The sequence below is a fragment of the Canis lupus genome, chromosome 7 (assembly GCF_048164855.1).
Source record: "Canis lupus baileyi chromosome 7, mCanLup2.hap1, whole genome shotgun sequence".
Lineage (NCBI taxonomy): Eukaryota > Metazoa > Chordata > Mammalia > Carnivora > Canidae > Canis > Canis lupus.
Genome location: NC_132844.1, coordinates 14,769,175 through 14,783,056, shown reverse-complemented (window position 1 = coordinate 14,783,056; position 13,882 = coordinate 14,769,175).

The window sequence follows — 13,882 nt, the reverse complement described above, 5'->3', positions numbered from 1 at the left end:
GAATGCTAGGGGAGACCCCAGGACGGCGCGGGGCTGGCAGGGGAGGCGGTGCGTGAGTCTCCTTTCTGAGCCAGCTTTTGCAGACCTGCCGGGGCTCAGAAGCCCAGGGAACCTACTATCTTTTACTTAAGGGTTCTGAAGCCCCATTACCCATGTCTGACGTCTCCAAACACGACCAACGCTAACGTGACTGTGTGGCGAATTCGGGGGTGGGACTGGGGGGGGGGGGTGGAGATGGGATTAGCCAAGGAGAAATTAGGGCAAGCGAAGGAAAAAGTAATTTCTCACTAGGTTTATTGCCTCTGCACTTGTGTCTCTGTCACTCGTGTTTTACCTAAGGATAGTGTTAGACTTTACCAGCTATGTCAACTTGACAATTTCAACATTTCAACAAAAGTTTCCTAAAGAAAAAAAGCCCTCCTTCTTGATAAGCATGAGTTCTTGTTTGTGTTTCATAACAGACAGAATAATATTGTGCACCACGGACACAGGAAACCGATCACTATCTTTTACAGTCACAGTCATGGATTTTCTGTATCTATCCTTAGGATGGAGTAATTAAATTGACTGCAGGTTTTTTTTTTTTTTTTCCCAGCTGTGGTTTTAACTCTGTGACTAAGGAGAATTAATTTTACACATTCAAACCTTTTTTTTTTTTTTTTAACAAAAGGACTAGATAATTATGATGATAATAGTCTTTGTAAACTTCCTGGTCTTGCTCCAGGAACTGACTGGGCGCCAAATCCCTGACTTTGGTCTATTTTCTCTCAAACATCAAAACCGGAGTTTAATTCCAAACATGTGCCTGGGAGCACAAAAGTGAACTGGACAATCTTTTCCTGAACGTGATCCCGACTTTCTTTGCAATCATCGCCGAGCTCCGCAGACCTTTTGAAAACTGTGTGCAGTCACCTTGCAGCGCTCCTGAAAACATGGGGCAAGATCATGTGTGAAGGGCCTAGAATGATGCTTGTCCCAGCTGCTCTATAATAAGCGCTCATTACGTGTTCATGGGAAGCGTGAATGATGCATGAATTCGTATGGGGTGCTCACACTTAGAGGTCTGTTACTCAAACTTTAACAGATGATGATGAATTCCTGCTTCCCTTTTATGATCATTTATGCCTTTGTCACCAAAATGCTTCCTGCCTTGAGAACCTGACACCAGCCTTGTACCGTGGTGACGGCACCTGCCTCGCTCTGATTTCGGCCATGGGGCAATCGGGTTAGTAGCGCCGGGCAGGGGACGGACAGGGCCCACAGAGGAGCCGCCCAGCGGCGCCCGCTTCCTGCCAGCAAGTTCTGGAAGCCGCCGGGAGGCGCGTGGGTGCACGCACTTCAGCGAGGGCTCCTGTGGCTGCGCGCGGCTCACTGCGAGCCCGAAGGCCAAGGTCACCCCGACACAAGCCGACCTCTAAGAAGGAATTGGAGCTGCGTGAACCGTCCCCAGCGAAGTGGCAAAGGTCTTGCGTCTTGATCGGTCTGGAGCGAGCATTTTTATCTTTGCTTCCTTAGGAAAACAGCCTGATCGCCGCAGGGGTCCAGGCCTGGAAGGAAGGGAGAGGGGTCCCCTGCACCCGGAGGAGGCCGGGGTGCTCCTCCACCCTGCGCGTCGGGCTAAGGGGCCTCGCGCTGGGTCCAGCTGTCGGATGGAGCCTCCGTGGTCACCGAAGCGGGCTTCCCCGCGCCGGGAGCGGTGCCTCCCCAGGTAGCCCAGGGATGGGGACGTCCCTTGTAGGCGGCAGGCAGGGTCCCCGCCAGCTAGGCGAAGATCCCCAGCGTTTCTCTCTATGTCCCTGCTTGCTCAGCATCCGCTTGTGTTGCTGCCGATGTCCCCCAGGTCGCGTAACTTTGCAGAAGCAGATGAGGGAACTGATGGAGCCACACTTCATCCCTTTCTCACTTCTGTGTCTGTCAAAGAGAGCTTTGCATGGAACTTTCTGCACCGGATCGTCACTGTGATGGAAGGAAGTATATAATCTGATGCCCTGAGCAAATCATTTTTTTGGAGATGGCCCATTTAATCATTGTAAAACTCCGCTAATTGCATTGCCCCAGAAAGAGGAATCTTTGAAATCCCAGCATTCACTGTAACATTTGGTATTTCTAGAATGTAGAATAATTTGTTGGAAATTATTTTTCCAAAGAGGAAGTAGAGTTGTAATGCTGTTACAAATTTCTAACCAGTTTTTAAAAGGCCAAACAATGCTGAAAAGTAAATTAGCTGTAAGTACGGGAGGGCAAATATTAGTTACAAAAATTAATGAAAACAACTATTAAAAACTAGTTCCTCTTTTTTAATTCTCTCCCAGCAACTGTCTTCCTCCTCCTTCAATCCCCAATTTTGCAAGAGGAAAAAGCAAAGTAAAATACCCACATCTGATACTTAGATTACAGATATTGTTGTCAAATTATTCAAATGAGCACCCAAAGTTTCTCTGTTCTTTAATGTGGAGATCTAACTACCTAGCAAGTTGGGTAGAACTGAACAAGTTGGGCAGGCAGGAACTCTCTTTAGGACAGGACTTTCCAATAGTTGAAGTACTAGTTCCTTTCAATTTGTACATCCAAGCTAAACCTTCCTTGATCTTCTCAGGTGGAAAAATTCTACCAAAGTAGAAAGTATTAAGGAATTTGGAGTATGTTTGGGAAGAAATAAGTTTGCTGAGAGCAAAAGGTCTTCTTTTCTCTTCCACTTAATACCATTTTTATACAAATATCTTGTTTTAAAATGAATATTTCAGCTTACCAGATCTCAGTATCCTTAATCTTAGATTTATTTGGTAATATGAAAAAGGGACAGATTCTTAATGTTCACTTTATCCCATGTTTATTGCCTTGGGTGCCAAGAATGAAATGCCATATGTTAGGGCTTTGAAGATATTACAACCATCCTTAGTTCACAAATTCTTTCCAACTTGGAAGAGAATAGTAACTTTCTTCCTGAGATCAAGCAATATTTACTTTTCTTTCCCATGTGTTATCCCCCAACCTTCCATTCTAATAACAGGAAGGCTTGAGAATTAGTTTTCATTATATAGATAATATGAAAATAAGTAGGGGTGGTTTTCATGGCTAACACACACATTTACCTTATTTTCCTTGTAAATATTGGATGGAGTCTAGTTAATTCTCCACTGTTCTCATCTTAATCATATAAAATAATCAAAGTTAGAATTTTGTCAGTAATGCTATCCAGCATTTAAACACTATCAATAATTTTTTAAATTGCTTTACTGGTTGAGAGCTTTAGCCTTTACTGAATAGCTGTGATTTCTTAAAATGGAATAGATTCCAATAAAGTACAGCCTGTGTTTTTAGTATTCTCATTATTATATAAACATTTTGTCACTTTTTACAACTTTCTTTTTCTTTTTAAAGATTTTATTTACTTATTCATGAGAGACATAGAGAGAGAGAGGCAAAGACATAGGCAGAGGGAGAAGCAGGCTCCCCTCAGGGAGCCTGACGTGGGAATTGTTCCCTGAACCCCAGCTGAAAGCAGAGCTCAACCACTGAGCCATCCAGGCATCCTGCTTTTTATAACTTTCAAAATATTTCAGTTGCCTTTAAGATTTATTTATTTATTTTTTGGGGGGGGGGCGAGAGAACAAGCTGATGGGGCAGAGAGAGAGGGAGAGAGAATCTCAAGCATAATCTGTGCTGTGTGGAGTCTGACAGGGAGGCTCTATCTCATGACCCTGAGATCAGGGCCCTGAGATCACAACCTGAGCTGAAACCAAGAGTCAGGCGGTTAACTGACTGTGCCACCCAGGCACCCCTCAGTTGCCTTTTTATGGTTTTGTCCTTGGGTCACCTGGGTGGCTTAGTGGTTGAACATTTGCCTTTGGCTCAGGTTGTGATCCCAGGGTCCTTGGATCCCATCAGGCTCCCTGTAGGGAGCCTGCTTCTCCCTCTGCCTATGTCTCTGCCTCTCTCTGTATCACTCATTAATAAATAAATAAAATCAATCTTTAAAAAACTGTTTTGTTCTTAAACACACCAAAAATTTTGAGAGTTTACACACAAGCTATATCTACAGAGAGCTATTATTGAAAACAATAACTTGCCCTGAATATATGCCTGTTTTTTGATGACTTTAAAGTGATTTGGTGAGATTTCCCCCATTTTGGGGTATAATTTATTTGCTATGAGAGAGGAAGTATCTCTCCTTTATTGGACCATAAAACATTGAGGCCAAGGAAGTTCAAATATGACTAGAGTAGAGGAATAAAGATGGGTCCTGAAATAAGAATCTTTATCTCTCAGATGTTCACCTGTTCCGGTATCCGTAAGTATCAAGTTAAGATGTCCTGTGGAATTTATTTTAATTGAGCAACTTAGAAGAGTCATATTTATTTCATTTGACTTACATCTTACCTATATACATTTATATTTTTAAAAAATATGTGTAGTTTAGGACCTGGAGCCTCATGATGTCCCTTTGGTTCTGAGATACATGGCTTCATGAGATGCAATGCAAATGAGTGTTTGGAGTTGTCTAGTAACTAGGTTATGGTGGTATTTGGTAGGGCTGTGTTAAAAGGTAGGAGTTGAGCCAGGCTTGGGAGAAAACATAGTTGCCCAGAGGAAGTGATCAATTCAAATTAGACTATAAACTATCTTGGTTTTAGACCCCAGGATCAAAGCTCTTTAGATAAATGCACCTAAAAAACCTCATTTAGATCCTGTTCACTCAAACTGACTGAGCTGCTTGCCCGAGAACTGGTGGCCATGTTGAGGGTGACACTTGCAGGACAGTCTTCCTGCCTGGAATTGAGGAGTGTTAGTGACAGTGCCAATCCTTCTGACTTCCAAGAAGAGGCATTAGAAGGCCAAGATGAGAAGAAGATATTGCTTCTCTCACCTCCCTTTTAAACTACTCTAGAGGAAACACGGTGAGGTGGAAAAGCCCACTGCATCTCTCACTGTTTGTATACCTTTGGCAAGTGTAGCTACCTTCCATGCCTCAGTTTCCTCTTATCAAATTGAGAGGGTTGCAAAAGAACAAACATAGTGGTCTGAAGGGGTATCTGCACCCCAATGCTTCTAGCAGCAACGTGGAAAGAGCCCAGATGTCCATCAACAGATGAATGGATAAAGAAGATGTGGTATATATATACAGTGGAATATTACTCAGCCATCAAAAATTTGAAATCTTACCATTTGCAACAATGTGTATGAAACTAGAGAGTATTATGCTAGGCAAAATAAGTCAATCAGAGAAAGCCAATTAGCATATGATTTCACTTATACGTGGAATTTAAGAAACAAAACAGAGGATCATAGGGGAAGGGAGGGAAAAATAAAATAAGATGAAAACAGAGAGGGAAACAAACCATAAGAGACTCTTAACTCTAGAAAACAAACAAGGTTGCTGGAGGGGGGGAGGGAGGAATGGGGTAACTGGGTGATAGGCATTAAGGAAGTCATGTGCTAATAATGAGCACTGGGTGTTATATGCAACTGATGAATCACTAAACTCTACCTCTGAAACTAATAATACACTAATAATTTTTGTTAATAAAATAAAATAGAACAAAATAAAATATTTTTAAAATGGAGAGGGTTGGATTAGATGGCCATTAAGGCCTTCTCAGTTTTGTGAGTTGAGAGATGAGGAGGGATAGGATTAAGGATTGAATTGCTGAGCCTGTCTCCCAATATGCCAAATGTTTTCTGGGCTATGTTGCTATCAACCATACTGATTTAACCCTCAAGTAATTCAGCAATTGTCCCTTCTTCTCCTTTGAGCCATCAATATTTTCCTCTTGTGTGAATTGCCATCATCAGACAAGCCTACTGTAATAGGAACCAACTTTTGAAAACACTTTGATCTCATATCCCCCTAAAGTTACCACCCTATATTATCTGGTTCCTTTTATAGCAAAACTCATTTAAAAAGTAGCTTACGGTCACTGTCTCTACTTCCTCTTCTCCCATTGTCTTTTGAAACCCACTTATCAGATTTTCATTCCTATTAGTCCAATGGAAACTTCTGCCAAAGTTAACATTGACCACTATGTTACCATCTCTAATGATCAGCTCTTAAATCCTCATGTTACTTGACCTTACAGCAGCATTTGACAGAGATTGTCATTCCTTTTTTTTTTTCTAGAAACCTCACTTGACTCCTTTAGTTCTCCTACTTTTTAAAAAATATTTTACTTATTTATCCATGAGAGACAGACAGAGAGAGAGAGGCAGAGACACAGGCAGAGGGAGAAGCAGGCTCCATGTAGGAAGCCTGATGTGGGACTCGATCCCGGGACTCCAGGATCACTCCCTGGGCCAAAGGCAGGTTCCACCAAACCGCTGAGCCACCAAGGGATCACCTAGTTCTCCTACTTTACTGGTTGCTCCTTCCGTCCTCTCTGCTGGTTCCTCTCTGACTTCTAAAAATTAAATTGCCTCAAGGTTCAGTCCTTGGATATTTTTTTTCATCTCTATCTGCACTCACTCCTTCAACAATCTTATCCATTATCATGACTTTGAGTACATACTTTATGCTGATGACTTCCCAATTTATATCTCCAGCCTGACTGCTCCTCTAGCCAAAATTTATACATTCCAACTTCCCACTGAATTTTTCTTTACCTAAAAGTCTAATAGACAGCTCAAATTTATTTATTTTTTTTATAATTTTTTAAAATTTATTTATGATAGGCACACAGTGAGAGAGAGAGAGGCAGAGACACAGGCAGAGGGAGAAGCAGGCTCCATGCACCGGGAGCCCGACGTAGGATTCGATCCCGGGTCTCCAGGATCGCGTCCTGGGCCAAAGGCAGGCGCCAAACCGCTGCGCCACCCAGGGATCCCGACAGCTCAAATTTAATGTGATTCTTGTGTTCCTCCCCAGATTTGCTGCTCCTTCTGTGTTTTTCATCTTACCAAATGACAAATCGATACTAACAATTTGCTTATTCCAAAAAACTAAGCATCATCATTGATTCCTCTTTCTTTCATATTCCAACTCAGTCCATTAGGAAATATTGGTGGCTCTGCCTTAGAAACATCTCCAGAAGTTTGTCTCTTCTCATCAACACCACCACCCCCCAAAACCACCATCATCTCTCTCCTGTATAGTGTTGTAGTCTCCTAATCAGTCTTTGCTTCTACGTTTGTCCCTTTTAGCTTATTGTCAATATTATAGCCATTGTGATTCTTTTAAAGTCAATTCTAATTGTATTGCACGCATGTTCAAAACTCAGTAATAATTTCTTGTATCGCTAAAGTAAAATCCACAGTTAACATGACTCAGAAGGCCCCATGTGAACAGGCCCAGTTATTCTCTCTCTAATCTCATCTACTACTCTTTCTCTCACACAGTCTTAGCTAGTCATATTGGCCTTTTTGCTATACCTGTGTTGTGCCCAAGATCGCAAATCCGAGAAACCACCAAGGAGCCGACACCAATGCAAACGCACGACGGTTTATTAGCAAGCTCGAGCTTGGGTCCAAGTATACCCGACACAGCAGAGCAGGGACTTGGACCCTGAAGTGGGTTACAGCTGGGTTTTTTATAGGCTGGTCTAGGGGATTTTCAGAAGGGGTGGAGAAATTTCTCAAGTTCTGTTTACATTTCAAGAGCATTGAGCTCTGTTCTCATTCTAATATGGGACTTTCTACTATCGTCCGTGGGCTCTGTTGTCTTTCTGATATGGGATTCCCTGCTGAGGACATTTCTGCAGTTTTTCCTGTAAAGTTCAGCTCTTATTCACAGGGGCCTAAGATGGCTGTACTTGTGCTAATGCTAAACTTTAGGTGGGATGGCCTTAATTTTTCTCGGCCTACACAACCTGGAATTTACTAGGCATGTTTCTACCTCAGGGCCTTTATACCTGTCCCAGCTATCTTATATGGTCTCTCCTTCATGCCCATTGAGTCTAAACATCATCTTATCAGAGAAACCTTTCTTAGCCATCCCATATAAAATAGCATCTTCCTCCATCATCTTGCCATTAACTTGCTTTTATCTTTTTTTTTTTAAATAGCATTTATCATTTCAGATGTTTATCTAAAGGAAGAACTGTTCTAAGGTTGGTTAATTAAAGAATAAGCCTTTGGCCTCCTTTGAATGTTGATTTCTGTCCTCAGGTTTGTTCCTTCATGATTGATTATTGCTATTCTAAGCATCTCATCATCACACAACATTCCAAGACAGAAATAGTGGGGACTCTTTCCTTTTGGACTCCTCTTTTTTAAGTTCAGGCTAAGCCTTATCCATGTATCTCCAGAAAATTCGCCCTCATGTCTTTTTGGCCAGTATTATCTCACATACCCATTCCTTTATTTGGTAAGATTTTATTTATTTATTCCTAAGCGACAGAGAGAGAGGCAGAGGGAGAAGCAGGCTCCATGCAGGGAGCCTGACATGGGAATCGATCCCAAGTCTCTAGGATCACCCCCCGGGCTGCAGGCAGTGTTAAACCGCTGTGCCACCGGGACTGCCCTCACATACCCATTCCTAAAGCAGTCACAAACAAGAGGCAAAGAACTGCTATGATTGGGGTAAACTAATCAAGAGTTGCTTCCTGAGATTTAGAGCATCTTAGCATTCCCTAAAGCACTTAACCAATAAAATCTGGGTTCTCTTAGCAAGAAAGAAGTACAGACAATAGCTATTGGGTGGACATCTTAACAGTATTTTCTACACTTGTGAACAATCAAAACTCCTGTTTTGTTGGCCATCTTTTCTCTAAATTGGTTGCTCTCACATTTCTATGGAGCAGATATTTGAATCAATGATTTATATCTGTTGTATTTAATTCTGTTCACTCATAGGAAGTATAATTATTATCTGTTGCCAAATAGTGAACGACTTTGAAAAGTAGAGGCAGAAAACAACTATTTATTTGCTCAGTATTCTGAAATTTGATCTGGGCTTACCTGGATGGATGTGTTTGCAGGCATCACCTAGGCTCATTCAAGTGGCTGTAATCCTTTGGTAGGCATTTGGTGGCTGGGCCTTTCTCTCCTTGTGATCTTTTACTTTTGTGGAGATGAGATCAGGCTTCTTCACAGGGGTAATCAATAGTGTATCAAAAAGGGCAAGCCCTGGGGATCCCTGGGTGGCTCAGCGGTTTAGTGCCTGCCTTCGACTCAGGGCATGATCCTGGGGGTCCCAGGATCGAGTCCCATGTCGGGCTCCCTGAGTGGAGCCTGGTTCTCCCTCTGCCTGTGTCTCTGCCCCTCTCTCTCTCTCTCTCTCTCTCTCTCTCTCTCTCTCTATATATATATATATATATATATATATATATATGTCTCTCATGAATAAAATCTTAAAAAAAAAAAAAAGGGAAAGCCCCAAAGTGCAAATACTTATCAAATTTCTGCTGGTGTCACATATGCTGATGTCCCATTGAGCAGAGAAAGTCACATGGCCAAGTCCAGAGTCTATATGGGAGGATATACTACACGTGAGCATGGATACCAGGGGATTTGATTTCCTGGGGATGATTATGTAACAGTTTACCACAGTAGAAAACTATTGAAAAGAAAAGAAAAATTACTGGAAGAATTGTAAAAATCAAAGAGCCATTATTTTTGGAATTCTATACAACTTCTCTAAGATGTGACTCAGATACAAATAATGAGACTACCAAGTATGCAGAGTAAAACTTTTACTGTGTACAACTTATTATGTATTTTAAAAATAACTATCTAAAAATGAATTCAAGTAAGGATGAAGGTAATAGAATCAGGTACAGGATAAAAATGAAGCATCTTCCTAAATATTTTTTCTTTCTTTATTTCTTTTTTTAAAGATTTATTTATTTATTTGAGAGAGAGAGACAGCAGGAGGAGGAGGGGCAGAGGTGGAAGGAGAGAGAATCTCAAGCAGACTCTTCATTGAGCATGGAGCCAAACTCATGCCTCAATCCCAAGCTCCTGAGATCATGACCTGAACCAGAATCAAGAGTCAGGTGCTTAACTGTGCCCCCCAGGTGCCCCAATTCTTTTCTTTCCTTTTTTCTTTCTTTAATTAATTAATAAATTTTATTTTTAAAAAAGATAGTTTATTTATTTGAGAGAGAGTCCATGTATGAGCCTGTGGGATAGGGAGGGACAGAGGGAATCTCAAGCAGAATCTTCTTTTTCTTTTTTTCTTTTTTAAATTAAGATTTTATTTATTTATTCATGAGAGAGGCAGAGACATAGGCAGAGGGAGAAGCAAGCTCCCATCAAGGAGTCTGATGTGGGACTTGATCCCAGGACCCCGGGATCACAGCCTGAGCCAAAGGCAGATGCTCAAAAACTGAACCACCCAGGTGCCCTCTCAAGAGGAATCTTAGGCAGACTCCCTACTGAGTGCAAATGCAATGTCAGGATCCATCTCAGAACCCTGAGGTCATGACCTGAGCTGAAACCATGAATCAGATGCTCAAATGACTGAGCCACCCAGGTGCCCCTAAATCTTTTTCTTGTACAAAGCAACAAAGCTCTGTCCTGATTTATTTTCTCTCTATTGGTCTTATTTTATTCAGCATCATTGGGTTATAAAAACAAAAGTCAAGTTATTTAAAAAGAACCAGAAACTTATCTTCAGACTGTCAACTTAATAGCTTGCCTGCCTATCCTAAAAACACATGCCCTTCCTGCTCTGGGGTGCGAATGGAGTAAGTAGCTTCTGATAGCTGCTTTTCTGTTATACCACTCTTTTTGTGGCTAGTAGGCACTTCAATGTCTGTTAAGTCGTCAGAGAAGAGAAAATATTTTGCTGAATCATATTTTTCCTTACAAAGTCTTGAATCCAGATGCTGTCCCAGCAGAATCCATTTCGCCCCATGCTTGCAATCGTACTAATCCAGAAATCATCCCATCTTTCTCTGTGGTTCAATTGTAAAGAATTCTAACAGCTTCTTACTTTTCCTTCCTTCTTTTCCTTTTCCTCTGTCCTGCCCTTCTATCACTTCCTCCTCTCTCCCTAGTTCTTTTTTTTTTATTCCTTTATCTCAAATCAACTCAACTCTTCACATGACTTAAAATTTAAGCAGCTGAAAAAAACATCAAAATAAACTTAAGCAGCTGAAATTAAAGTCTTCTGTTGTCACCACCAGTACTAAAATTAAAGACCATATTGTTATGATCTTTAGTTTGATCTTGGAAACCAGTAAGAGTACCTCCTTCATGGTCAGTGATGGGAACCCACTTTTTCTTCCTGCGCTTAACACGGTTTTGCATTTATTACTTTTCCCTGAGAAGAATAAAATATGTCACATAGCTGTTTACTAATACAAATGACTAAATTAATCAGTTGCGAAAAATAAGAAACTGAAGAAGATAGATGCATGCAAATAGCTTAATGTCTTTTATTAAGAGCTACTTTATTAAATACACTTAAACCTTGGGGCAACTGATAATGTCTACAATTTAGAACACAGAAAATCCACAGATGCACAACAGTGCTGTTCTGGATTCAAAGGATGTCTTTATTTTATTTTAAAAATATTTTATTTATGTATTTAACAGAGAGAGAGAGAGAGAGAGAATATAAGCAAAGGGAGTGGCAGGCAGAGGGAGAGGGAGAGGGAGAAGCAAGCTCCCCACCAAGCAAGGAGCCTGATGCAGGGGACGATCCCAGGGCCCTGGGATCATGACCTGAGCTAAAAGCAGACGCTTAACCAACTGAGCCATCCAGGTGCTGCAGGATGTCTTTATTTATTTTTTTTATTTTTATTTATGATAGGCACACAGTGAGAGAGAGAGGCAGAGACACAGGCAGAGGGAGAAGCAGGCTCTATGCACCAGACTGACGTGGGATTCGATCCAGGGTCTCCAGGATCGCACCCTGGGCCAAGGGCAGGCGCTAAACCGCTGCGCCACCCAGGGATCCCAGGATGTCCTTATTTTTAAAAAAATTAAATAGCAGTTTTCAAGAGAATGTTTCCTGTTTTAGTAATAACTCATAATTTTGTTTTAATTCTTCAGGTATTTGGGGTAAAATAAAATCAGTGGTATCTCAATTTCAAAAGTTTATTTATAAACCTCCCAAATATAAAAATTTAAAAATTACAAGGAAATCTAACGTCAATTTATTGATAACACACAAGTAAGGCCAAAGCCCAAAAGGAAACAAATCAACATGTTCCATATGTTAGTAGTACCACTTAGGAATTGCTTTTAGGGATCCCTGGGTGGCTCAGCAGTTTAGTGCTTGCCTTTGGCCCAGGGCGTGATCCTGGAGACCCAGGACTGAGTCCCACATCAGGCCCCCTGCATGGAGCCTGCTTCTCCCTCTGCCTGTCTCTCTCTCTCTCTCTCTCTCTGTGTATCTCTCATGAATAAATAAATAAAATCTTAAAAAAAAAAAAAGGAATTGCTTTTAGCTGTGAGTAATAAGACCTTCTGCCTTCCTCTTCATTCTCCCCACATACCCAAAGTAGTGGTCCAAAGACACCAGGTTTATTTTCACCTAAAAGAAGTCCAGACATAGGTAATTGGTGTAGTGATTCCGTTAAGTCATCTGCTATCTTGCTTCCTTGTATCTTTCTGTTTGTGCATCCTTGGCACATGACTTCCATACCTGGGAAGTGTTTTCATGGACCAAGATGGCTTCTTTAGCACCAGCTGTTGTGTCTGCTCTCACACATGAGAAAAGGCAAAAGAGGGCTAAATTGTCTCCTTTGCCTCAGAAAACATTTTGCTTACATCACATTAACCGGAATTTACCCAACCCAAAGAGTCTGGAACACACAGTTTTGTTCCAGACAGCAATGTAACCAGTAATGTAATGTAGGCAGATACATTACATTCCTGTTAGATACATAGGAAGCAAACAAAAGACTGATAGGTGACTAAGGCAATATGGAGAAATCATAGCATGTTTTTTTTTTTTCTTTTTGGCCACCTATGAAGACCCTTCAACTATAATTGCCTTGTACCTTCAACTATTGACTATCTACCTTGTGGCTTCATCTGTCCTCTGTTTGTAGGTCAGAAGCTCACTTTCTCATGTTTCTTTTAACATCTAGGGCACAGCAATGTGGCTTATGCTGTAAGTCAGATGCTACTATCTAGGACTTTGATTTGGAATCAAGTAATGTGAAGTGAAAAAGCAAATGCTTGTGTGGAATCCATTTTTATGAGGGTAGTAGCAGTGATACCAAACTCCCTGTGGCAGCAGTGGCAGAGGCCCGTGCTCAGAGTTGGCAATGCAATTTGTGGGGTCTGTGTCCTGTACAGTTGCTATTTCCAGTGGAGCCACCTGTAGTCTAATTTTGGCAATTTTCCTGGGGAGTGGGGTGGTAGCCTCCAAGTCCGTCTTTCTGCCATGTGCTTAGAATCAGAACCACCTAATATCTTTTTCTGATTGAACCTTTAAAAGAGGGTTTCTGATGTTTGAACCTGGATTAGTTTGCTAGGGTGCCATAATAAAGTACCACAAACTGGATGGCTTAAGCAACAGACATGTATTGTCTCTCAGTTCTGGAGGCCAAAGTCAAAGTGTTGACAGAGTCAGTTTCTTCTGAACAACCTTGGATCTAAGGAAGGAGCCATTCTCTGACTCTCTTTGGCTTGTAGATAGCCATCCTCATTTCATATGTTCTCCCTACATTCATAGCTATGTCTAAATTCCCCTTCCTGTAAGGACACCAGTCATATTGGGTTAGGGCCCAACCTAATGACCTCATTTTAACTTGATCACCTCTGTAATAGGGAAGTCTCTTCCTACTTCCTCTTCCTCTTTGAAGTCTCCAAATGTCACATTCTGAGGTGTTAGGATTTTGACACATGAATTTGAGGGGGCACAGTTTTACCCATCATAAGAATTCCCAATGATGCACATATGTCTTAGGGCATCAAATTAGGAGCACTGTATCCTCAAACTCTTTAGTAATACAGAGGACTCACCCTCTCTCCACTGCCTTCCATCCTTCCT